Source organism: Hemicordylus capensis, chromosome 4 (assembly GCF_027244095.1).
Source record: "Hemicordylus capensis ecotype Gifberg chromosome 4, rHemCap1.1.pri, whole genome shotgun sequence".
Lineage (NCBI taxonomy): Eukaryota > Metazoa > Chordata > Lepidosauria > Squamata > Cordylidae > Hemicordylus > Hemicordylus capensis.
In genome coordinates this window covers 213,488,622-213,512,013 of record NC_069660.1, presented here as the reverse complement: position 1 = coordinate 213,512,013, position 23,392 = coordinate 213,488,622, and the positions used below count along the sequence as shown (strand labels likewise).

General features: G+C 47.8%; 1 protein-coding gene across 6 annotated transcripts in view; it reads right to left on the bottom strand.

Annotated features, from left to right (window-relative positions):
* PHACTR1 (phosphatase and actin regulator 1) overlaps positions 1–23,392 on the bottom strand; it is a 451,342-nt gene that overhangs the window by 248,704 nt on the left and 179,246 nt on the right. Inside the window, exon 1 of one of the 6 annotated variants that reach the window (XM_053250899.1) lies at positions 11,587–11,862. The exons of 4 other annotated variants lie outside the window; for them this stretch is intronic. The gene's annotated coding sequence lies outside the window, so the exon portion shown is untranslated. Of the gene's footprint in view, positions 1–11,032; positions 11,126–11,586; positions 11,863–23,392 lie in introns of those variants that run through there. One more of the 6 variants, XM_053250903.1, reaches the window with a different exon arrangement.

Here is a 23,392-nt window from a genome sequence, read left to right as displayed (position 1 = left end):
GCAGCAATTCTAAGACTATGCTATGAAGCATCATCTGAGTTACTCTGTGCTCTTCATTGTCCAGGGGAAAAAATCTCTAGCATATTTTAAAATGTCTCTATCGTAATGTGTTGGACTTTGGTGACTTTGCATAATAAATTAACTTGAGCAGACTGTATCTATTTTGGGAAATTATACTGCAAGGTGCTCAAATGTGCTCTTTGAGTTTGTTTTGCATAGAAGATTGAGAGGCTGATGCAGTTTGCAGAAAATCTAGTGGCAGCCAAAACCCAGTGCTAATCTCAAAAGCATGTAAATTCTCTCTAAAAAAAATTGTAAAGCATGTTTTAATTGCATAGGAAGAGAATGCTGAGGGCAGAGGCAGGCCTTTGTTTTTTGATCTGTAATTCTGTAGAAATTTACAGTGTAATGAAAGCACATCATGTTGAATGGATATAAGGTCTGGTAGCAATATAAAAACAAGAAGGGATCTATGTATGTTCCTTATGTAATATATTTATATCCCACTTTTCTACAGTAAAACTATATCCAAAACAGTTAAAGACTGACAACAAATCAGAAAAAATAGACTAATTATAAGCTTCTAGGAGGGAAAACCAAGTAATAAAGCAAATCATATTAGAGACCACAGAATAGCTCTAGCAGCATTCAGATAACTCTGAAACTGAACGACCAGATTTCTAACTTCTGTAGATCAAACGGGAGCAAATGCCAAGCTTGTGGAACCTGCATCATTTATTACCAGTTGAATACAAGTGCAAAGTGGTAGCAGGAAACAGAGCCAGATGCAAAATGGTGTCCCCATGGGTTGGAACCAATTGTACTGTATACTGCACCCCTTGAGCCACACACTAGGACAACCTCCATAAACAAGCACAAATCTAATAATGAGTCGCTTCAGATATGAATTCTAACACAAACTCTGAAACCAGCCACGGAGGACATATATTGACTGCTGTAGCGGATAATCTGGAAAGTGCCCAGCTGAACTGAACAAGACAAAAGCAGTCAATTAATACTCCTATTTTACAGATGAGGACCACTGAGGCTGAAAGACAAACGGGTAGCACAAGGCTGTCATTGCAGACAGCCTTTTTCTTTGCAATTTTACTGAATACTATTAAACTTTTAGGGTTCTACTTGACTGACCTACTGCAAATCACCCAGAAATCTACCAAGAGGTCTCAGATGTGACCTTCTGCCTGCCCCTGCTGCAGATAACTGCTGGATTGTGGGGGAGGGGGGCAGGTTGTATGGTCTTTTAAAAACAATTTGCAGCCTGGGGTGAATTTTGGGGTTGTCAATTACAGCTCATTACACCTGGTTGTTAGGACTCTGTGCCTGCTCCCTGTTGCCAGATGACTCCTGCTCAGGTCAGCTCCATGAAGGCGTTATTTTGTGCCCTGCAGGCTCAAAGCCTAGTGGGAACAGTATACTGTAGCACTTGCAAGCACACTCGTGGCTGTATGTGCAGATCTCTGGGCAGGGACCTGTGTGTTCTCCGTTCTGTCCCAAACGAAGGACACTTATATCAGCAGAACCCCCTTCCATCCAAATTGCTGGTGGTTATATGTTACCACAGAAGCAGTATTTTAATGTATTGGAAATAAGCTGCCACAAGAGTCCTCCTCCTACTCTGTGTTGACCCCCATGATGTTTCTTACCTTGATATAAGATCGCAGCCTTCTGCACAACCTCTGTGCCACTTCCACCCAAACTGCAAACGTTCACACCAGCATTTGCTGGGGAAGCATGAAGAGAACAACTGAGAAATATGGAGGCTGGATTCAAATCTGCCTGGCCTTCCTGGCATCAGGGTGTGAGCCTGAATACAAATTTGCAAGCAACTATATATGTATTACAGGGATTACATCATCTGACTACTGCAGAAATCCAGCAGTATTTCTGGGGGAAGAGTGGTCTGTGAAGCCTCAATTTCTTTCACTGCCCCTCCCCCATTAAACTGCTGTATTACCTTATCTACAGAGTAAGTTTGAGGTTTTCTGGTGCGTACTCGGGAAAGAATTCCACCTCCACCAGTCCCTCCTTGGAGCAGCAACTAGAGAAGAGGCAGGAGGTGGACAGTGTTCATGAGGTAGAAGAAGAGGGAAGACTGGGTGGTAGCCCTCTTCCCTCTTAGCCTAGCCACAGTCCACGGCTAACAACCTAAGGGCAGTTTCAACCATCTACCCTGTGGCCACCGGCACCCTTGCTCTGCCTACCTACTTTCCTTTCCTTGTTCACTTCCTGCCTCTGCAAACTGGCTACCACTGGCACTCCAAAATTCGCAAAGGGGTGGAAAAGGCAGGCTGGAGGCACGAAGGGGGAGACTTGAGGCACAGCAAGAGAAAAGCATGCTGGCACCAGGATAGAAGATCAGTCTGTTGTCAATGTGTGGAGTAGGTGGGATGTCCAAGCACAGCAGGGGAGTAGGGAGCCTGATGCACCAGGGCTGGGGAGCTGCTCAGTCGAGAGCCCTCCTTGTGCATAGCGAGACCCCTGGAGGCCAGGGGACAAAGTCTTCTTAGGGGGCCCCTCATCGTGCGTTCAAAGCATGCACATCCCCTGGCACTCTAAGCCATGCCCCCTGCATCAGACATCAGACACAAGGGGCGGGGCAACCAGCATCTCCCCGCTGGCATCCCTGCCCGCCAGCATCTCCCCGCTGCCACTGCCCTGCCACCACTACTTCACTATTGGCCTCCAGTGGTGGTAGGGGGGGCGGGAAGAGCAGCGATGGCTGCAGGTGCTGTGGCTGCCTGGTGGGCCTTTCCTCTCCTCTCTGGCTGGCCAAACTGCCACCGCCACAAGGGTGTGTGTGGCCTGCCCCACTTGGTTCACCCCCACCCCTGGAGGCCAACAGTTAAGGAATAGCAGGGCAGGGCAAGGGTGCTGGGGCAGGCAGCTTGAGGGCCCCCTGACCTTCTGGGCCCAGGGACATGTGTCCCTGTTTGTCCAATGGGTACTACGCCCCTGCTTGTGGGAGATGCTAATGAAGATAATGTGCTATGTTTAGTGCCACGTGGAAACACAATGAAAGCAGAGCTTCCGTCTGATAGTGAAAGAGTGGCAATGCTGCAGCAGTGCTACAGAGTCCTCGTGTGGAAGCACCCTCAGCCTCAGCACCGTGCGAGTGTGCCATTGCAGGCTAGCTAGCAGCCTCCACTGACATCAGTACCCTGTGTCCAGGCAGCAACCATTAACTTGGGTGGTGCTGACTGAGTCAAACTTTGCCTACACCCTTGGCCACCTCCCAACAATTTCTGGTAAGGAGACAGGCTTTCCCCTCCTGTGCCCAATCACCCCACTGGGGAAAGTGGGGGAAAGCCTGTCCTCCTTACCTCTTCATTGGTGGCTGCTAGTTTAAACCAAAAGGAATGTTCTGTGAGCATGAAGTCCTTACTTAGTTACAAATGAATGGAGGAAAGCTATATTACTTGGTTATGTCTTGATCCACAACCCACATAAGTCAAAGTGCTTGGATGTAAGCTGATTGGTACAGTTTTTGTAGTGAGTATATGGACACTGAATAAAAAATTCTGCTGGGATCAATTCTGCTGGGACCTATTTCCACATGAACATCTTTGGGGCTGAGACGTCAGCCTCACTGGAATCCCATTCACATTCAGCTGTTTCTCTGCCCTCCCCTTTTGAAGCCCACCTGAAGATGCACTAATGACAGTGCAGACAATGAACAGGAAAGAAAGAGACAAAAGAACAAACCTCAAGCAAAAGTCTAGAGCCTTCACAGTCAGGCAGTATATTAATTAATTAATTAAAAGGGCTGGGGGAGGAAGAATGTAGGACAACAGAGAAATCCTCAGGGTGGAAGCAGCCCTTTAACCTCCCCTTTGATAGTTACTTTCCAATCCTACCAGAAGAGTGGAGAAGGATCATTTGAGCCTTCCTCTGCACCAACTTCCACTTCTTTCCTACAGCCTTCTTTCATCTGCTCCCTCCCTCTGCATTTGTCTTGGCTTCATCTTCTGCTTCCCATTCCAGGGTTGCCAGAGCACCCTGTTCTGCCAATTTCCCCTAGGCCCTAGTGCTGTCAATTTATCTCCCATCCAGTTTCTCCAGTGGAATATCTCCATTATTATTTATTTATTTTATTTATTTTACATATTTTTATACTGCCCAAAACTTACGTCTCTGGGTGGTTCTATTGCAGGACTAAATTGATTTAAATCCTAATCCTGGTGTAAGAGTTGAGCTGTTGTGCTAAAATGCAGATCTCTCTCTCTCTCTCTCGATCTCTCTCTGACAACATACTTAGGCAGGGAGTTCTCCACACAGCAGGCTTTAGTTTTCTGCGAGGCTTTACTACAAACTCAACACTATCAAAACAAACAAACAAACAAACCTCATGCAAAAAGTGGATTTTTTAAAATCGCAGTTATAGACTGGGTTGCACTCTAATGATCAGAGAAAAACTCGAATCTTGTGTGAAGTGCTCCCCGATAGATCAAAGTGGGATAAATCTGCCCAATATGTAAATGTGCCCGCTCCATTCCAGAGGGGATGCAGGGCTAAAAGCCGGGTGTGGAGAACTTCCAGGCCCTTCAACCATTGCTACTGCTGGGGAGAGTTTCTGCATTGCTATTTATACAGAAGGGCTACCTTCTTCCCAGTGGCCAAGACAGCAATGGTGAAGAACAAAGACTCACCTCTTTCCCTCCTGTATAGACCTAGCTGTACTTTTGGAGGAGAGAAATGTACTGTAGCAAAACACTAAAGTTAAAGTGTGTCGTCAAGTTGGTATCAACTCCTGGGAACAACAGAGCCCTGTGGTTGTCTTTGATAGAATACAGGAAGGGTTTACCATTGCCATCTCCCACGCAGTATGAGATGATGCCTTTCAACAGCTTCCTTTATCACTGCTGCCCGATATAAGTGTTTCCCATAGTCTGGCAAACATACCAGCGGGGATTCGAACCGGCAACCTCTGGCTTGCTAATCAAGTCATTTCCCCGACTAGACTGCAATAACTCTGCCGGGGCCGATTCTAGCTGTTCCTTCATAGGAAGTGCAAACTACCTCACTGACTTAGGCAATCTGCTTTTAATTTTCTCTGTACAGGAGTAGTGGTGTGCACGGAACCACGAAGGTGCGGTTTAATGCCAGGGTGTGTGTGTGTCTCTTTAAAGGTGGGGAAAGGTGCACTTACCCCTCCCACCGCTTTCCCCTCGCCGGCACTCAGTTTTTTGCAAAATCCATGGGGTGGCAGTGTACCTCCCTGCCACCCCTTCCCCTGTTCTTGGCTGGAAGTATTGCCTGTGCATACATCGCACTCACACAAGGGGCGCACACGTGGGCAATACTTCCGACCAAGAACAGGGGAAGGGGCAGCAGGGAGGTATGCTGCCACCGCATGGATTTTGCAAAAAACAGAGTGCCGGTGAGGGGAAAGCTGTGGGAGGGTAAGTACACCCTCCCTCGCCATTAAAGAGGCACCCCCCCCCCCGGTGTCGAACCTTCGAGCTGGCGCCGCCTTCAAACCAGTTCGGAGGCCTTTAGAATGGCCTCCGGACCGGTTCATGCACATTCCTGTACAGAAGTTGCAGACAAGTGTCAGATTAGAGGAAAGACAGCATAGGCTCTTGTTAAAATGTGAAAGTTTCAATATGTTACTTTTTAGCTCTTGGGTTTTCAGAGGTTCATTGGGAAATGTCATAACAAGAAAAGGCTGAAGTACTTGGGGTGGGGGGAGAAAACTATAATCATTTTTCAAGATTTTAAAATCCCTATATAAGCCATTATTTCCCCCCAAGAGCTGACTCTGCTTGTCAGATTTCATATTCACAATCAGAGGGTAAGCAATATCATAGTATAAGTGCCGGATGCCCATCAGCTCTCATTTGTTTGTGAAAATGATAGCCACGTTATGGTAATTACAGGCATCTAAGCATAAGCAATTAGCTGCAACCCTCCAGTCACCCCATGTTTCTGCTACGGCTGCCACTCATGAACAAATTACTCTCCCACCATGAGCATCAAGTCAGTGACCTGATGAAACCAAACCATTTTGTGCCTCAGTTCTCCTCTTAGCCTACAAGAATGTCTGTCTACTTCCAAAAAGGCTATCAGACTATGGACATCCAAGCACTGCAGTCCCCTTATCTTCTAATTTATTTCATAACGTCTAATAGGAGAGATTATACACCAGTTCCCCCCCCTCCCACTTGCTTCTCATTCCTTTCCTAATATAAAACCTTAACCTCTTGTATCTTTCTTTCATTTTCAGCAGTGCTGGTGCAGTGGCTTGTTCCCTGCTGGACGACCAGTCTCCATCATTGCCAAGCCTTGCTGGGTGTGAGGGATGAGGATCCACATCACAAGATCACTTGAGGTGCCGCTTCAGCACAGTGCAGGTGCATGACTACGGAATGGGCAGCAGCACCCTGAACAGGCCACGGGTATCATTGCCCATGCCCCAGGAGGTTTGCCAGCCTGGGAGATTTACTGTAGGAGGAGGCGGTTTAAGTTAGGACAAGAGTATATAAACAACATATAAGCATAAATAAGCATGAATCGGAGTAAATTGGGGCCATTCACACGGCTGCCCTTTACTCCCGATCAGTATTGTTTTTCTTACTTTGGCTCATTCACTTGGCAGGCTTCCCCTTATCCTTCCCACCCATGCCTGGCCAATAGGGCCTCTCGACTCCCACCTCTTTCTCCATCTGCCACTGCCTCTCAAACCTCCTCCTCTTGCTCCACCAGGCTCTCCCCTGCCCCACAAGTCTCAAGTCCCCTAAGCAGCCAAGTTCTTCCCGCTGCCCCCTCCCTCCAGCATTGCCTGGCTCTATCTTCTCCTTCACCAGCTGGCTAACCAACCCAAGCGCTGAACTCACACCTCTGCCACAGCTGGTTAGCCTCTTGGACCCCACCCCTTCATTCTTCCTCACTACCCAGAGGCATCCTTTTCATTCCTTCTTCTTCCCTCCCCCTCCTCTACTATTGTGCTCACCCATCTCATCGTGGTCATACAGAAGACCCTCCTGGTGCAGAGGGCAACTCTCTCCTTCCTCCCCCTCCCCAACTTGGCACGCCAGCAGTCCAAGCCAAAGTGTGGAAGATGTTGGGGGTTGTTAATTCTTACCCCCAGTAGGTAAAACAGCAGAGCACTAAGGAATGAGCACACACTCCAGTTACAGAGCAGGTAGCAGAGGATGGTTTAGTTGTTGCAGCTATTTAGAGAAAACACATGGAGATTCTTGTAGAACAAAATACTAAGTATTGATTTGGTTAAGTACATCAATCAAGACCTAATCCTAATCTAAAGGACTACATGATGAATAGGTATGGAGGAAGACAGATGTCTCCATCTGTTCTCTAAGAGGAAAGGAAGGATTGTGACTCAGCGAAAGTGTCATAGAGTAGGGACAGGTAGAACAGTTAGGGAGACCCTCACTAGCTACCTCTAATCCCAATGCCCCTAGTGGTCATTAGAATAGTTGGTGCAAAAGGCTGATGCACTGGAACCACTGTTCCCTCTAAGGCGTGTGCATGTGCATGTACTCACACTTTTTCTGATTTCTGCTCAGTTAATTTTAGATCCTGCTCAGGTTGAATCAGGAAGGCCCCACTCTGAATGCATGTGCACACACACTGCCTTGATACTGCCGCCCAGAACAAAACTCATTCCGCACACAGATGAAGAAAATTAGACTCCACCTCCAACAGAAAAGGCAACTGTGCAGGTGCACTGCTGAAAAGGGATCTCTTTTACTTTTTCACTACATGAAGGAGATCCTTTTGCACCAGTGCCTCTGTGCAAAAATACCTAGTCAAACAAGCAAACAGGAAAGCAGCTTGCAAAGGTTCTCCCCAAAGGGAAAGTGTTGTAATCTTGGGGAGTCAGAAAAGGCACAGTTAACATGAGGATCTGGGGTGGGTCCTGGGGGAGGGGAGTCATAGAGAGGATAAAGGACTCTGATGCTCTTGAACAACAGTGCCAAAGCTTCCCCCCACATTACTGGGAAAGATTGAGCCTGGAACTGCCCAGGGAGGAAGAAAGAGACAGGTGCAATTGATCAGACAAGGGGTTGCTGCCACGGTCCTTTGTGCCTCACCTAAACTAGCCTTTGTGCAGGAAGCAAGTTAGAGGAGAGCTGGTCCTGTGGTGGCAAGCATGACTTGTCCCCTTAGCTAAGCAGGGTCTGCCCTGGTTACATATAAATGGGAGACTTGATGTGTGAGCACCGTAAGATATTCCCATTAGGAGATGGAGGCACTCTGGGAAGAGCAGAAGGTCCCAAGTTCCCTCCCTGGCTTATCCAAGATAGGGCTGAGAGAAATTCCTGCCTGCAACCTTGGAGAAGCTGCTGCCAGTCTGTGAAGACAATACTGAGCTAGGTGGACCTCTGACTCAGTATATGGCAGCTTCCTATGTTCCTAAGTTTGAGTGGAATCCAGCGGTTGCAGGTGGAGCCTGCATTCCCATACACGTAGTCAAACCTCCATCTCACGCTTTATCTCGGGGTCTCTCCATACAGTGCTGCAAAAATGCTGCAGTATATTTGATGGATTGATTTGATGGTAAAAAATTCCACTTTTTTTGTCATGGGGGCAACTTTGAGTTCACAGTAAAGCCTTGCAGTAAACTCCCAGTAAAGCCTGTTGTGTGACAAACACCCATTTGGAAAAGCTCCAGGCCCTGCAATGCACACAACTGGGGGCTTGGAGAGTGCTGAAAAAGGAGCCCCCCTTTGTCTCTGCTGCTGGCTTGCAAGGGCACTGCAGCAGCTAGGCCCCCCTCCCACATTCAGTGGCATTCAGTAGGAGAAGTTGGCAGTTGGTCAGCCAACAGCCACATGAGCGGCCACCAATGCTGTTCATACTACACTTGCTCATTACCAAAATGTAGAAAAGTTAAAATTAAAAGCAAACTCCTTAATAAAGTAAAACCTTTCTCTCCCCGCCCCCGGCATAGCTAGGGGAAAGGGTTAATCCCTCTCCCCAGCGGCCCCTTGGAGTGAGGGAGATAATGAAGAAAATAGGGAGAGGTGGATCTGGGGGGCGCTCAGGAGCTCAGGTTCTTTGAACCCATTCGCTCCAGGCGCGGAGCCAGCCAAGTGGCGGCCTGCGTCCAGCCCCACTCGGTGGCCCCCTCCAATATGCCCATGTGCATGGCGTCATGCACACGGGGGTGTGGCGAGGGCTCCATACGAGCCCAGAGCAAGCTCCCCCTCCCAAGCCCAGGCCGCTGAAAGCCCGGGCGAACTCTTTGCTAATTATTTCAGGCAGCTCCGACTGCCCCATAGAACGTTTTTCCCTTCTTCTCCCTCTCTGGAGGGAGAGAAAGGGGAAAACCTCCTAACAGGCAGCCTGACGCTGCCTAAAATGATGAGCTGAGAGCTTGTTCAGGATCTCGGCAGCCTAGAACACGCCCCCTTAGTCACGTGACAAGGGGGCATGGCCTGGGCTGCCGAGAGCCTAAACGAGCTCTCAGCTCATCATTTCAGGCAGTGTCGGGCTGCCTGTTAGGACATTTTCCCCTTTCTCTCCTTCCAGAGAGGGAGAGGAAGGGGAAAACGTTCTATGGGGTAGTTGGAGCTGCCTGAAATAACTAGCAAAGAGTTCGCCCGGGCTCTCAGCCACCCAGGTGTGGGAGGGGGGAGTTCACTCTGGGCTCTTATGGAGCCCGAGCCATGGGGCGGGGCTCTCTTGGTGGCCTTTCCCCATTGGCGGCCTGGGTTCTTTGAACCCTTTCGCCCAATGGTGGCTCCGCCCCTGATTCGCTCAATTAGAGCTACATCCCTGTCACACACCCCCGCCCCCTGAAAAGCTTTCTCTCCTTTTAGGGAAGGTTCCATCATATTTATGCATGTAAAACATTTATATCCCACCCTCCAGCACACTGCTGTTCTGGGTGGCTTACAATGAAACCATAAAACAGAGTATCCACAATAAAACAGTAAAAGATGAGACAACACAATAAAAAGACAGTAGGTTGAAATACAATGAAACTCTGAAAGACAGCAGGATAAAATAACTATTAGATCAGATAAAATAGGATAAAACAGCAGTCAGGACTGAGATAGATTTAAACTGGAAACCCGATTACAGCCAGTTTTTCAAATCTTCTTAGAAAGGAGGTTTTAAAGTTCATTTAAAAACTAGTCAAAGAAGGAGACTAACAAAACCCCACTGGGAGGGCATTCAAAAGGTGGGAAACCACTACTGAGAAAATCCCAAGCCCCTGGGGGATAGGGCTTTTTTAGTTGTGACTATATGGCCAGCAGAGATTTCTTATATCCAGATACTCCCATAGTAAGATGTATATATTAGTACACTTATAATCCTTCAAGGAACTCAGGTTACTGTACATGGTTGCCCTCTCCCACATTACCTTAAAAGCAATTTTATGCTGTAAGTTTCAGGAGGGAAGTGCGGTGGAGGGCAGAGTGCCTGGCTTAAGGTTGACCAATGAGATTCATATATGAAAGGGGAATGGAACCTGAGCCTCTTCAGTCTACGTCCAACGCCCTAGACACTGCAGCACATCTAATAATTCTATTACTGAGTTGAGTTCTATTACAGGTTGCAGCAAAGACCCATGTGCCAGCAATAGCATTAAAGATACCACGAGTTACAGAATATCAAATTCTTTTCCTTTTCTTTTTCTGTTACCCTTGTTTGCAAGAGGCTACCCATGAAGGCATCCCCCTGGGTGTTTTATGTATCTTGTAAATAACTCCCTAAAGTTCTCTGGGAGGCCACGTATGCTGGAGTCCATCAATTACCGCATGCCTCAGTTGTGGTCAGAATCACAGGAGAACCTCCCAGTCTGAAAATCCCAGCTTGTCAGAGCAGTTACTGATCTCTACCCATTCATACACATTGGGGTTTTGGGCAAGCACAGGCAACTGTCATCATATTCAACCACAATCTGACCAATACAATCTGATGTGAAGATTTTGCAGACTCAGGCAAAATGCAGATGAATGATCCAAGTGCTTTGAATGGGGTCGGGTTGTGGAAATCCAGCGAAAGAGCAACAAAAATGTACGTTTTATTATTTGCCTACCTGTTATGAGACCACAAGGCTTCTTTCACATTCTGTGCCTCTTTCTCTCTGCAACAGCTGTGTCTTCCGAAACTGAGCAACAGTCCCTTTAAGTGTCGTGCAATCTCTCTCTCTCTCTCTCTCTCTCTCTCTCTCTCTCACACACACACACACGCACAACACTACACAACTATAACAGACTCACAGTGCCAGACAGCTTTCTCTTTTTTGGATTCAGGGAGGTGTGTGTGTGTGTTTGTGAACCCCAATAATTCTTTACCGACAAACTCTTAGGAAAGGATTTTTCTGACAGAGAAATCTGAGGAACGGACCCAATTAGCAGCCCTGAAAGCAGCCTTGAGGTACAAAGACAATACAAAAGGTGATGTCTGCAGCTAAAGCCTCTCCTATATTACCTGTACAGAAATAAATCCCTTCACAGATCCTTTGTGGTTCTTAAATGTACCAGCTGCTACCCCTTCTTCTCCACCTGTCTTTTCTCTCACACATTCAACAAAAAAGTAATAATACATTTAAAGGGTGGAAGCTGTAAGTAATGTGACTGCTGTGCTTACCTCCACCAGGCAATGATTCCTAGCTCCTGGCTGAGGTCCCCACGGAGCAATTCATTTCGTGCAAGATTAGATGCGACCGGCTTCAGAAGCAGGGCATGCTCACGAAAGCAAGGGGAAACAAACCACAGGTCCAGCCTATTACCCACTCGCCTCTTCCCCGGCGAATCGCAAGGCTTTCTGCTATAAATCAAATCTCCATGTGGCTGCTGCTGCTGCTCCTGCAGCAGTCGGCTCCTTCAGATGTCGTTGCACGGAAATAGCGTGCTACTTTGGGGGGGAGGGGGTTGTTTTAAACACTATTTGTTCAGCTTTTTAATATGCAGTTTGTCTCCTTCTGCAGGGAATTACTCAGCCGGTCACATGACTCCAAGCAGCACAATTATATAATTTCAAACTCTGCTAAGGCCGTTGTAGGGAGAGGGGTGTGTGTGTGTGTGTGTGTGAGGTGGGAACCACACCGAGGAGAGGGACGGGAACCAAAATAAAACCAGAGCATCATGGAAATGTGTGTGCTAATAAACCACATGCGGAGGAGCTTCAAAAAAGGCTGCTTTTGTTTTTGTTGCTCACTCCTTCAGAGGAATTCCGGACTTGCAGCCAAGTTTTGCACACGGGGCTTTTGGAGCCCTTTAACTCGCATCTCCTCCAGAATGGAGGGGGTGCATACACAAATCGGCCAGATTTACCCCAAAGTCCCTGTGAGTTATCGGGGAGCAGTTCACACACAATTTGGGTTTTTCACTGCATGTTAAGAGTGTAGCCCGGTTTATAACCAGGGTAAAAAAAAATCCACTATTTGTGTCAGTTTTTTGGGACAACTTCCAGTTCGCAGTAAAGCCTCCCAGTAAACTCCAGGTAAAGTCTGCTGTGTGTAAAAGTCCCAGTCAGCACCGACTGCACCTGCCCCACAGGTGTGTGTATTTTGAGATGCTGCACAAAGGCAATATCACCTGGGGGGTGGGGGGGGGACGCTTTCCTGACTACAAAGATGGACTCTGAGCAAAACTTATTCACAGATCACATTTCATTCATTAGGGACATTGGGCAAAACTTTGTACCATACAGCAGGGCACACTTAAGGCTTCTGGGATCTACTCTTTTTTCTTTTTTTCCTATTTGCCAGAGCCTTAGTAGGGCGTAACTACCATTAGGCAAGGGGAGGCGGCTGCCTGGGGGCCCCCACACCTCGAGGGGCCCCCCAAAGGCAAGTCACATGTGAAGTGAGTGTGTGTGTGTATCAGCAAGGGGCCCATTTTAAAATTTTGTCTCTGGGCCCACTCCAGCCTCGTTACGCCCCTGGGCTTGAGCAGGTGGAGTCAGCCCTAAAATGGCAATTGGGCTGGTGGAGCCAATCACAGAATGGCATCTTGTACAAAAATGTAAAGGTAAAGTGTGCCATCAAGTCCATTTCAACTCCTGGCACCCACAGAGCCCTGTGATTGTCTTTGGTAGAATACAGGAGGGGTTTACCATTGCCTCCTCCCGTGCAGTATGAGATTATGCCTTTCAGCATCTTCCTATATCACTATTGCCCGATATAGGTGTTTCCCATAGTCCGGGAAGCATACCAGCAGGGATTCAAACCAGCAACCTTCTGCTTGTTAGTGTACATCAACAGAATAAGGGATTTTAACATCAAAACCTCTGAATTCCCAGATAATTTTGTTACAAGACGGGAGCAAGAGAGGCTAGTTTGTGGGAGAAAGAACTGGAGATAAATTAATGGGAGAGAAAGTAAAAGCAACTCTGATCAAACTCTGACAGAAGGGAGAATGAAAATGGTGCATTTGCTATAGAGTTGCCATGCCCCAAGAAATTCCGGGTTTTACCCAGATTTTAAACATCTCACCCAGATTGCTTAGCCCACCCAGATTTCAGATTTCATTTTCTTTTAAAAACAAGAAGCTAAGCTCTAGCCCTTGTAGAAGTGGAGATATGGAGCAAAACCTGCAGTCACTATTCTGCTCAAAAATTATTTTCAAGCCAGTTCACACAATATGCAAATTAGGCACCCGGATTTGGAAAGCTAGAATATGGCAACCCTAATTTGCTGATGTGTGTGTGAGAGTGAGAATGAACTGAGGATGAGTGGAGTCCTTTTGGTCCCAAGCTCTTCCAGAGAAAATTGCACAGAATGCACTCATTTGAGTATCTTCTATATTATTATTTCTCTAAGATGGGCCATGCATGGCGACGTGGTAGGAAGGAGGTGATTGGCTGTTCTCCAAGATGGGCCATGCATGGCAACGTGGTGGGAAGGAGGCGATTGGCTGAGTTTGCAAGCAGAAGCAGCTGATTGGGCAGTGGGGATTCCATATGCAGATAGGGAGAAGGAGCCTGTGAGAGCAGAAGCACCATGGTGATTGGGCAGTGGGGATTCCCTATGCAGATAAGGAGGAAGGGCCTGTGATGGTTAAGATCAGTTGGAATGCAGCTGTTACTGGTCCAAAGATGTTCTGGATATAAAAGGATAGCAGGCAGGGGTCTGCAAAAAGACAGGTCGTGAGGGAGGAAAGAGCCCCTGCAGGAGAAGGAGGATGCCACTGTGTAAATGAACAAAATCTTTTAACTCAGGGAGGGAGGGAGAAAAAACATGAAGGGAGGGGGAAGAAAGAGTGGAGAAGAGCGAGTGGAGGAGAAGGAAAGAGAAAAAGAAGGGAGGGGGAAGAGAGACAGAAGGAAGGGCAAGGGACGGGCCTGAGCCTGTCAGCAGCCTGACAGGGGAATGAGTGGCCATGGCAGCACGGGCAGCAAGGAAGGGTCCAGGCAGCCACTGCTGCTGTTTGGGGCTACTGAGGCCATTGTAAGAGGGAGGCAGGCAGGCAAGGGATGGGCCTGGGCCTGTCAGCGGCCATGGTGGTGGCAGCAGCGAGGAATGGCCCAGTCAACCACTGCTGCTGCTCCTGAAAGGAGGAGCAGGCTCGGGTGAGGGTGGGGAGGTCTCTGGGGATAGGGGGCTGCAGCTTGGCCAATAGGCAGCAGCAATGCTGCAGCCACAACCAAGAAGGGTGAGGGGGATGGAAGCAACAGGATAGAGGAGGAGCAGGAGTGCAGCTCAGGTGAGGGTGGAGAGATCTCTGAGGTCTCTCTGAGGGGAGCAATCAAGTACTAATGCGCAGATGCTCTGTCTAGAGCACAGTTTCTCAATGGCCGGTCCGCGGACCGGTGCCGGTCCGCGACAAGTTGAGTGCCAGTCCGCGACTTGAGGAATTCCCCCCACCCTCCGCTGCAAACCTCCATGTTTTTTTTTAAGTTATTCCAATTCCAGCCACTGCGCAGCCGAGCGGATGGCTGTGGGGGTGTGTGAGCTGTCCAGTGGTCCTTCTACCCGGCTCCCCTGGCGGCGGTGGATACCAGAGCAACGCCGTGGCCTTCCCTCCAGCCCGGCGTCACTTCCCAATTGCGAGGCTTTCAGTTAATACGCTTAACTGCGTAGGCATGCCTCGCAGCGAGCGCGACACCGTGGCCTGCCCTGCAGTCCGGCGTCACCTTCCCAATTGCAAAGCGCCCGTGTATTCTGTGAGGCTTACTTGGCTCAGGTCAGCAGTTGGGCGGGAGCTGAGAAAGGGAAGGTGGAGCGGGAAGTTTGAATGCAGCAGCAGTAGTGACGAGGCTGGCACGATGAACCAGTGAGCGTTGGGGTAGGCAAGGTAAGGGGAGGGTTTTGTTCCCTTTCCCACCCCTTTTTTAGGGTTCGGCTTTCTCTCCAGTCAGCTCCTAGGACAGGCAGAAAGACAGACTCCCAGACGCTGCCGCTCGAACAGGGGGTCCTTTTCTCCCTCTCCTTGTGCATCCCCCTCCTGAGCCTTTATTTGCTCGGAAAGCAAGCAGGGAAGGTGAGGAGGCTAGCAATGAGAAGGCAGGGAGCTCTCCTTGCTTTCCTCCTTTCCCTGGAGATCTTTTAGCTAAGTCACAAAGAGAGGGTCTGCCCATAGATCTTCTTTTCTCTGTTGCGTCCATGAAGATAAAGGGGCGGGCACAGCCGTTTAGGAACTGGCCTAAAACTGGGTTTGACTGGCAAGATTTCCCTTGAGAAGAATCACGGGGACAGCGGCTGCTAAATTGGGTAGGCAAAATCTGGTGAAATCTTAGAAATTGCTGCTTTAAATTTCCACTGGTCAGATATGTACTGCAGCTGTGTACTATTTAGCTCTGTTCTCCACCCCAGTGCTGGAAGAAGAAGAAGAAATTCTGCAAAACCAAAGCTTGCTGTACAAAATTACTATATGTTGCAGAATTTTGCTTTTCATATTTCCCCACTATTTAAAAAGAATTTATTGTTTGTTTTTTGCACAGCTGAAATGATAATATATGTTTGAATCAGTTGTAGACTTGTGCTAATGAGATGGATACAACCCTTATGGCCCTAAGCATTTTTAGAATTGCTTCCTTTCTGCCAACAATATTTTGCTCACTAAACCAATATTCACATTATTAAATTGGATTAAGTTGTTAAGATTAAGAGTTGCTAGTGTGTATTACACATTTGACTCTGTCATTCACCCGATTCAGATACTATAATTGCACCACTGTAGCTGTGTATAGCAGCCTAAAGGGGGAGGAAGTCCTACCCCTACTGTGTCAATCACCTATGCACCCCACCTCTCTCGTCCGTACAGCAGAGCTTGTCTGATGAGCCCTACTCATGATGGCCAGTGCTCCTGTGATTGCTTGTCTGAAATGGGAAGAGCTCTAAGCATGATGGTGAGTGCTTTCAGGATTGCAAGGTTGGATCAACCCAACCTTGCAATCATAGAAGTGCCCGCCATCATAAGTACCATGAATATTTGTATACTGCTCTTCAACCAAAGTTCACATAAAGGGTTGTGTGATCAATTTTTATTTCCCCCTGGCCGCCCCCACCCGGCAGCCATCCCCAGCCATCCCCTCAGTCGCACACCGGCTGGCACTGGAATTTTTTTAAATACATGGGAGGTTCACAGCAGGGGAAGGCAAGTGGCAAGCAGAGTGAGGTGCGGCGCAGTGGGGTGGTTCTTCCATCAGTTTTGTTTCAAACTTTCTCTCTCTCCCTCAAGTCAAACCTACCTATCCTCTTTCAAACTCTTTCTTTTCTAGCTTTTTTCTTTCTTTCTCTTTCTCCCCCGCTTCAAGTGTGCCCCATCCCCTTTTTCTATCCCTCTGTCTCTCTGTCTGTCTCTCTCTCGCTAAGCCTGCCCCATTCCAGGGGCGTAGCAAGGTTGGAGTGGGCCCAGAGACAAGATTTTAAAATGCCCCCCCCCAAAGTCCAGGGCCTCCACACACCCCAGGCCCCCAAGGATTTAAGTCTGATATTCCAAAATAAGTATGCTGCCTGCAAATACATTTCACTGAATACACACACACACGTCACAATATATAGTGATATACATTGAGTACTATACATTTGTATTACTTTTAATGCCTAGAACACACTAGAAAGATGAATTATTAAAATGGGCCCCTCGCTGCAGATTAGCAAAGGAGACTTTCAACCATGCAGGGTGAGCCTATGTTTGTTTTCTCAGAATTCTGAACAAATTCAGTCAAGTTTGATTGCAGGAGGTTTTTCACAGGAGGCTTTTAAAGCCCTTTAAGACACATCTCCTCTGGAATGGAGGTGCTGCATTCACATGTTGGCCAGATTTACCCTGAAGTCCCTGCAAGTTATTGGGGAGCAGTTCACACACAAGAAAAATAAAATAAAAGCACCACACATGCTTCACAGTTCTCACTCAGACCTTCTGGGTTGCAAAACAACTTGAACATAAGTGCATTTATAAAAGAATGAATGAATGAATAAAATTAATAAAATACTGTTCCAGAAGTTTTTGCAATTTTCTGCCATGAAACAAGCCACTTATAGGACTTTTTAGATAGTTTTTTTTAAGTCAGCAAATTTTCCAAGGTGTTTCAAAATAAATATTCAGAGACTTCTCGGTCCCTCCCCCCGCCCATATCCAAGCCCTATGGCAAGCAGATCCCTATATATGGGGGTGGGGGGCGGGAAAGGTAACCACAAAAAGGAGTTCACACTCTACCTGGCAAATGCTGGTCTGGGTTAAGCAGGGCAGCAAGGGGTCTTCTGCTGCAGAGAACACTCTGGCTGCCTCCTCCTTCCTGGCTTGCTTGGGCCCTACTCGAGTTCAGGCTTCACTGCAGCCTACACGGAGGCCTCCGTGGAAGCCCCGCCCACCCGCCGATCAGCTGAGAGGCGGGAGAAAAGGAGCTCTTTGCAGCTTGCCTGCTCCTTTGATTGCGGGCCAGCAGAACAAGCAGGAGAGACGGCGAAGAGGGCAAGTGGCTGAGAGGCTATGGGGCTGGGCAGGGGGCAATGGGGAGTCACATGAGGTGCCCCTGGGGTGCCCCTCCAGGCAGTGGGGCCCCCAGACAACTGTCTCCCCTTGCCCTATCATTGTTATGCGCCTGCCCCATTCTCTTTCTCAAGCCAAGCCTGCCCTATTCTTTCCCTCTTTCTTTTCCAGTCTCACTTCTCTCTTTCCTTCTTATAAAAGCCTGCATGGTGAAGGATCAAAGTATAATCTTCTTATCAAAAATTAAGAGAAAAACTTCTCTAATTTTTTTCCTTACAAGTGCTCTGTGTTAAGTGTGATGATTTGGCAGAGGTGGAAAGGAAGAACAATGCATTTTATTAGGTATTTTGTACAGATTGTATTGTGTTTATTTTATTAGCATTTTAATTGAATTTATTTTATTGTAATTTAAATTAATCTTGGCCTGCCAGAACTTCAAAAGTTAAATTTTGATTAAATTCATTTTAATTAATTTCACTTTAATTTAATTGATTTAATTGATTGATATTAAGTGTTACTTTACTAACTGTTGGTCCAGAAACTGCACACGAAGAATGTAGCGGTCCTTGAAATTCCACACAAAGAATTTAGCAGTCCTTGACTCCAAAAAGGTTGAGAAACACTGAGCGTGCAGGAGTTTCAGCATTGAAGTGAAGAGAAATAATGGCAGCAGTCAAGATTCAGAGGTGGAGGGCTGGCAGGTGAAGCCCCTCCAGCCAGAAGAGGTGGGTGGATGGCGGGCAAAGCTTCGCCGGCCAGGAAGAGGAGGCGGTGGCGGGGAGAAATGATGGCGGCAGTGAGGAGGTGGGCAGATGGCGGGCAAAGACCTACCAGCCGGGAGGAGAAGGTGGGAGGCGGTGGTGGGATGGCCTGGCCCTGGCTCGCCCAATGGGGAAGGTGCAGGGCAGAGAGCGAGCAAGCAGCGGGGGGGAGAGCGAGCGAGCGGCGGGGGGGAGAGCGAGCGAGCGGCGGGGGGAGAGAGCGAGCGGCGGGGGGAGAGAGCGGTGGGGAGAGTGAGCGGCAGGGGAGAGCGAGCGAAGGAGCTGAGGGGGGAGAGCGAGCCAGCGGCGGGGGGAGAGCGAGCGAGCCAGCGGCGGGGGGAGAGCGAGCGAGCCAGCGGCGGGGGGAGAGCGAGCGAGCCAGCGGCGGGGGGAGAGCGAGCGAGCCAGCGGCGGGGGGAGAGCGAGCGAGCCAGCGGCGGGGGGAAGAGCGAGCTGCGGGGGATGTCACAGGCTCAGTACACAACTGCACAGATGCTCTGTGCGGGGTCAGCTAGTATAGTATTCTATTTCAGTGGAAGATATCTGCAACTCACACATTTTAATACCTTTACCGAACTGTCAGCACTATTTCATGTATACAATACTTCTCTTATTAATTACTGTCCTTTTATCCATTTGATCTGGCTAATGGATTTCTCTGTTCAATTGGCTTAATGGCTTCTCCACTTAAATGAATTGATTCCCTCTTCACATCCTTTCCCAAGAACATCATTTTCCATAGAGTCCACTGAGAAAGCACTCAGCTGGTGGCAATATACTGCTGACATCTTTGTAACCTGGACCAGTGGCAAAGAAAGCCTGGAACCATCAAAGGACTTATCAGCTCTATCCATCCAACCATCAAGTAAGCATGTAATAGCACCACTGAAAAGGTATACATCTGTTTCCAATCTAAGCAGCATCATGGAAAATAAAATGGTCATGAATCTTTACAGTCTTCAGTAAACCCACTAATTCTCACATTTCCTTAAACTAGAATATCTACACCATCTTACACAGCACGGGAGGAGGCAATCGTAAACCCCTCCTGTATTCTACCAAGGAAAACCACAGGGTAGGGATGTACAAACAGGTTTAACCATTCGGGGTCGAACCGAACCATCCCCCGACCCTGTTCAGGGGGGTTTCAGACTTTTAAAAAACTTACCCCCTTCGTGGGACTTGTTGGAGGCGGCGGCGGGGTGGTGGTGGTTATGGAGGTTCCCCCTCCCCCCACTGGCCTCCCTTCATGCCTATACTGGCCATTTGGCCAGCTCTTTGGCCTGTTCAGGCCTTCCATCTCTGGCGCGATGGCCATTTTGGAGGCCGCTGTGCCTGTGCAATTGGCCTCTGCATGGCCTGGGTGACCCAGGTCAGAGGGGGAAGCCCCGAACGGGCCAAAGAGCCGGCTGAATGGCCAGTATAGGCATGAAGGGAGGCCAGTGGGGGGAGGGGGAACAACAACTCCCCTGAAGGGGGTAAGCAAAATTTTTTAAAATTGATTTTTTAAAAAGTTACACCCCCCCCACCGGCTCGAACCGAACTGGGGAAAGTTCAAGGGGGTGCTAGACCAAACTGGCCCAGTCCGATTCGGGACCGGTTTGGACTTGAACCAAACCGGACCAGCCAGTTCCTTGCACACTCCTACCACAGGGCTCTGTGGGCGACAGGGATCAAAATCGACTTGACGGCACACTTTACCTTTTACTTTCAATAACAATGAAAATGCAAATCAGAAATCTGTCTTGTCCAGAGAGAATATCCTGATATGACTGACTCTAACATCTACTAGCAGTGCACACCAGTGCATGTTTACTTAGAAGTAAACTATGTCCACTATGCTCAATAGGCTTTATTCCCAGGTAAATGAGCACAGGACTGCAGCTTGGAAGTCAATTCAGTCTCTAGATAATCCCTCCTGCATCAAGGTGAGGAGAATACTAACATGGAACATTATACCTTGAATAATAAATGTTTATCTGGCATCTTCATTGCCTTGTGAGCAGTACTCCTTATTAGCCAAATCATAACACTGTGAAAAAGCCATCATCAAGTCTTATTTAATTAATTTCCACCAGTCTCCAAACCCCACACAAATTACTTGTTACAGCACAGTAGAACTAAACATCTATCATCAATCTTGGATCACATCACTGCAAATCCCATCATTGTGTCATTTTTACTTATCTTTACCTTCAAAAGCAAAATGTCTGAAGATATTCATATTACATGAATATCACCTGTGAGTCCAGAATGTAGTATATTATAGGCAAATGCCTTGTCTGCCACATATAATATGCTGGGAAAACAATTAGACCCCTTTGTCACAGTTTCAGAAATTATAAATTGGCAGCCTCAAAAAAAAAAAACCTTGAACAACCTGTTGCAAGGCATTTTAATTTAGAACACAAACTTTCAGATGCAGAAATATTTCAAGCAGAAAAAACTACTTAATACTAAGATGCTGGAGTCAAAGGAGAACTTCTGGATACACAGACTGAACACTGTAACACACCAAGGCCTGAACTTGGAGCCAGGGTACCCAGCCTTGGATCTCCAGATGTTGCTGGCTGCAACTGCTATGTTGGAGAACTACAAATGTTGTTGGATTACAACTGGACTACATCTGCCATCACTACCAGCCATAATGGCCAAAGGGGGATAATGGCAGTTGTAGTTCAACAACATCTGGGGAGGGATGCAAGGTTGGGAAACCCTGACTTGACAGACAATGTTTAACATTTCACCTATGCTTCTAATTATTTGATAATCCGCTCTTGCACTTACATGGCAGCCATCATTCTTGAGAATCCTCAGCATTTTTAGAACTGTCACCTTGACTCCCAATGCCTGGCTTGAAATCTAACTGGTGAATGTGGAAGATAAGCATTTAACTAAATAATCTGTTTTGCTTCCCATTTATTTACATATAATTTTGTGATTTATTTACATATAAATTATGTAAATTATTTACTTATACATTTTTGTGATTACCTGCATCTTGCTAGGATCCAGAGCCTATGTGAAAGCAGCACAGTTTTTCAGGTTTATTTATATATTTAGACACACATTCACATGCAAAATATATATTCAACTTTATGTTACAAATCTTAAACACAGATATTCCCCTAGAGGTGGGACCATAGCTCAGTGGTAGAGCATCTGCTTTGCATGCAGAAGGTCCCAGGTTCGGTCCCTGGCAACTCCAGGTAGGTCTGGGCAGGAGTGGAGCAAGGCTGGTGGCGGCCTGTGTGTGGCAGCTTCCGTGGCCCCCTGGCCCTGCCCCCACATCTGATATCAGATGTGGGGCCCAGCTAGCCACGCCCCCACATCTGATGCCAGATGCAGGGGCGTGGTCTCCCATCCAAACAGGGCTGCGCAGCCCTGTTTGGAAAGGAGATCAGCACGCAATGCTTTAGGCAGTGTGGGCCGGAGCGACTCTCCCTACCTTAAAGGTAGAGAGAGCCGTTCCGGCCATGCTGCCAATGCAGCACGGGCCAGTCTCTCTCCTAAACAGGGCCACACTGCCCCGTTTGGGAGGGAGATCGATTGGCCCTGCTGTGTTGGCAGCATGACCAGGAGAGGCTCTCCCTGTCTTTAAGGCAGGGAGAGTCACTCCGGCCATGCTGCCCATGCAGCGTGTGCCGATTTCAGCTCCAAACAGGGCTACTTGGCCCCATTTGGGACCAAAATAATGCCCCTGCATCTGATGTCAGACGTGGGGGGCATGTCTGGGACCACACTTGCAGCCCCTGACTGGTGGTGGCCCGGGTTCTTTGAACCCGTTTGCCCAATGGTGGCTCCGGCCCTGGGTCTGGGAAAGACTCCTTCCTGTAATCTGGGAGAGCCAATCGGTTTAGACAACACTGAGCTAAATGGATCAATGGTCTGACTTGGTATAAGGCCGCTTCCTATGTTCCTAAGGTTCTTTGGGCAGCTTAGCACTTTTAAATGTGTTTTTTGTCTTGAAGTTTTGCTTCATGACAACAGACACTTTTAGGATTCCTGAGAATCTCATGGGCTCTTGGCCTTTGGTCTGGATAACCCAATAAAAGCCAAAACTTGTTCACAAATCACAACTGAAGCATGTACTTTTTGTCCTTGGATATCCAAAATGCCAAGAAAGAAGCAGTCCTCAGGTTGTTTTTTAAAAAATTCCTTAAGCTTGAAAATGTGGACAATTGATGTTCAGAAACCAGATCTTGATGTTCAGAAACCAGAAGGCAGATGAATGTCAAAAAAGTTGACTTTGTATAATGTTAACTGAATTCAGGAGATTCAGGTGTCAATTCACAGTGTATCACGAGCACATCCCCAGCCTCTGCTAAAGTGCTAATGGCCAGCTGATTAAATATCATCATCACAAAAGGCAATGAACCAGAGAAGAAACAGATACAATAATGAAACTGCCAGCCATAAAAGGTATGCTCAATTGCACCACCCAGATTGCTTGCTTGTGGGTGGAGTTTTCCACCTCCAACAGCCAGCAACAAATGCTACATGCGTCAGAGTACCTATTCTTTCAGCAGTCAGCAACATATATCTAGTGCAAAACACTGATGGATGGGCATACAACACTTCCTCTCTGTTCTGGACTGCACTGTAGCCCAATGGGCCCATAGTGTTTAAAGAGGTCCTTTTCTCAATCATGTCCCAATAGAAGGACTTACTTGATGGTACTATCCATTCACCCACAGAGGGTTCTTCGTTACACTGCAATTCCAGGACACATGTCAAAAAAAATACAAGCCTAGC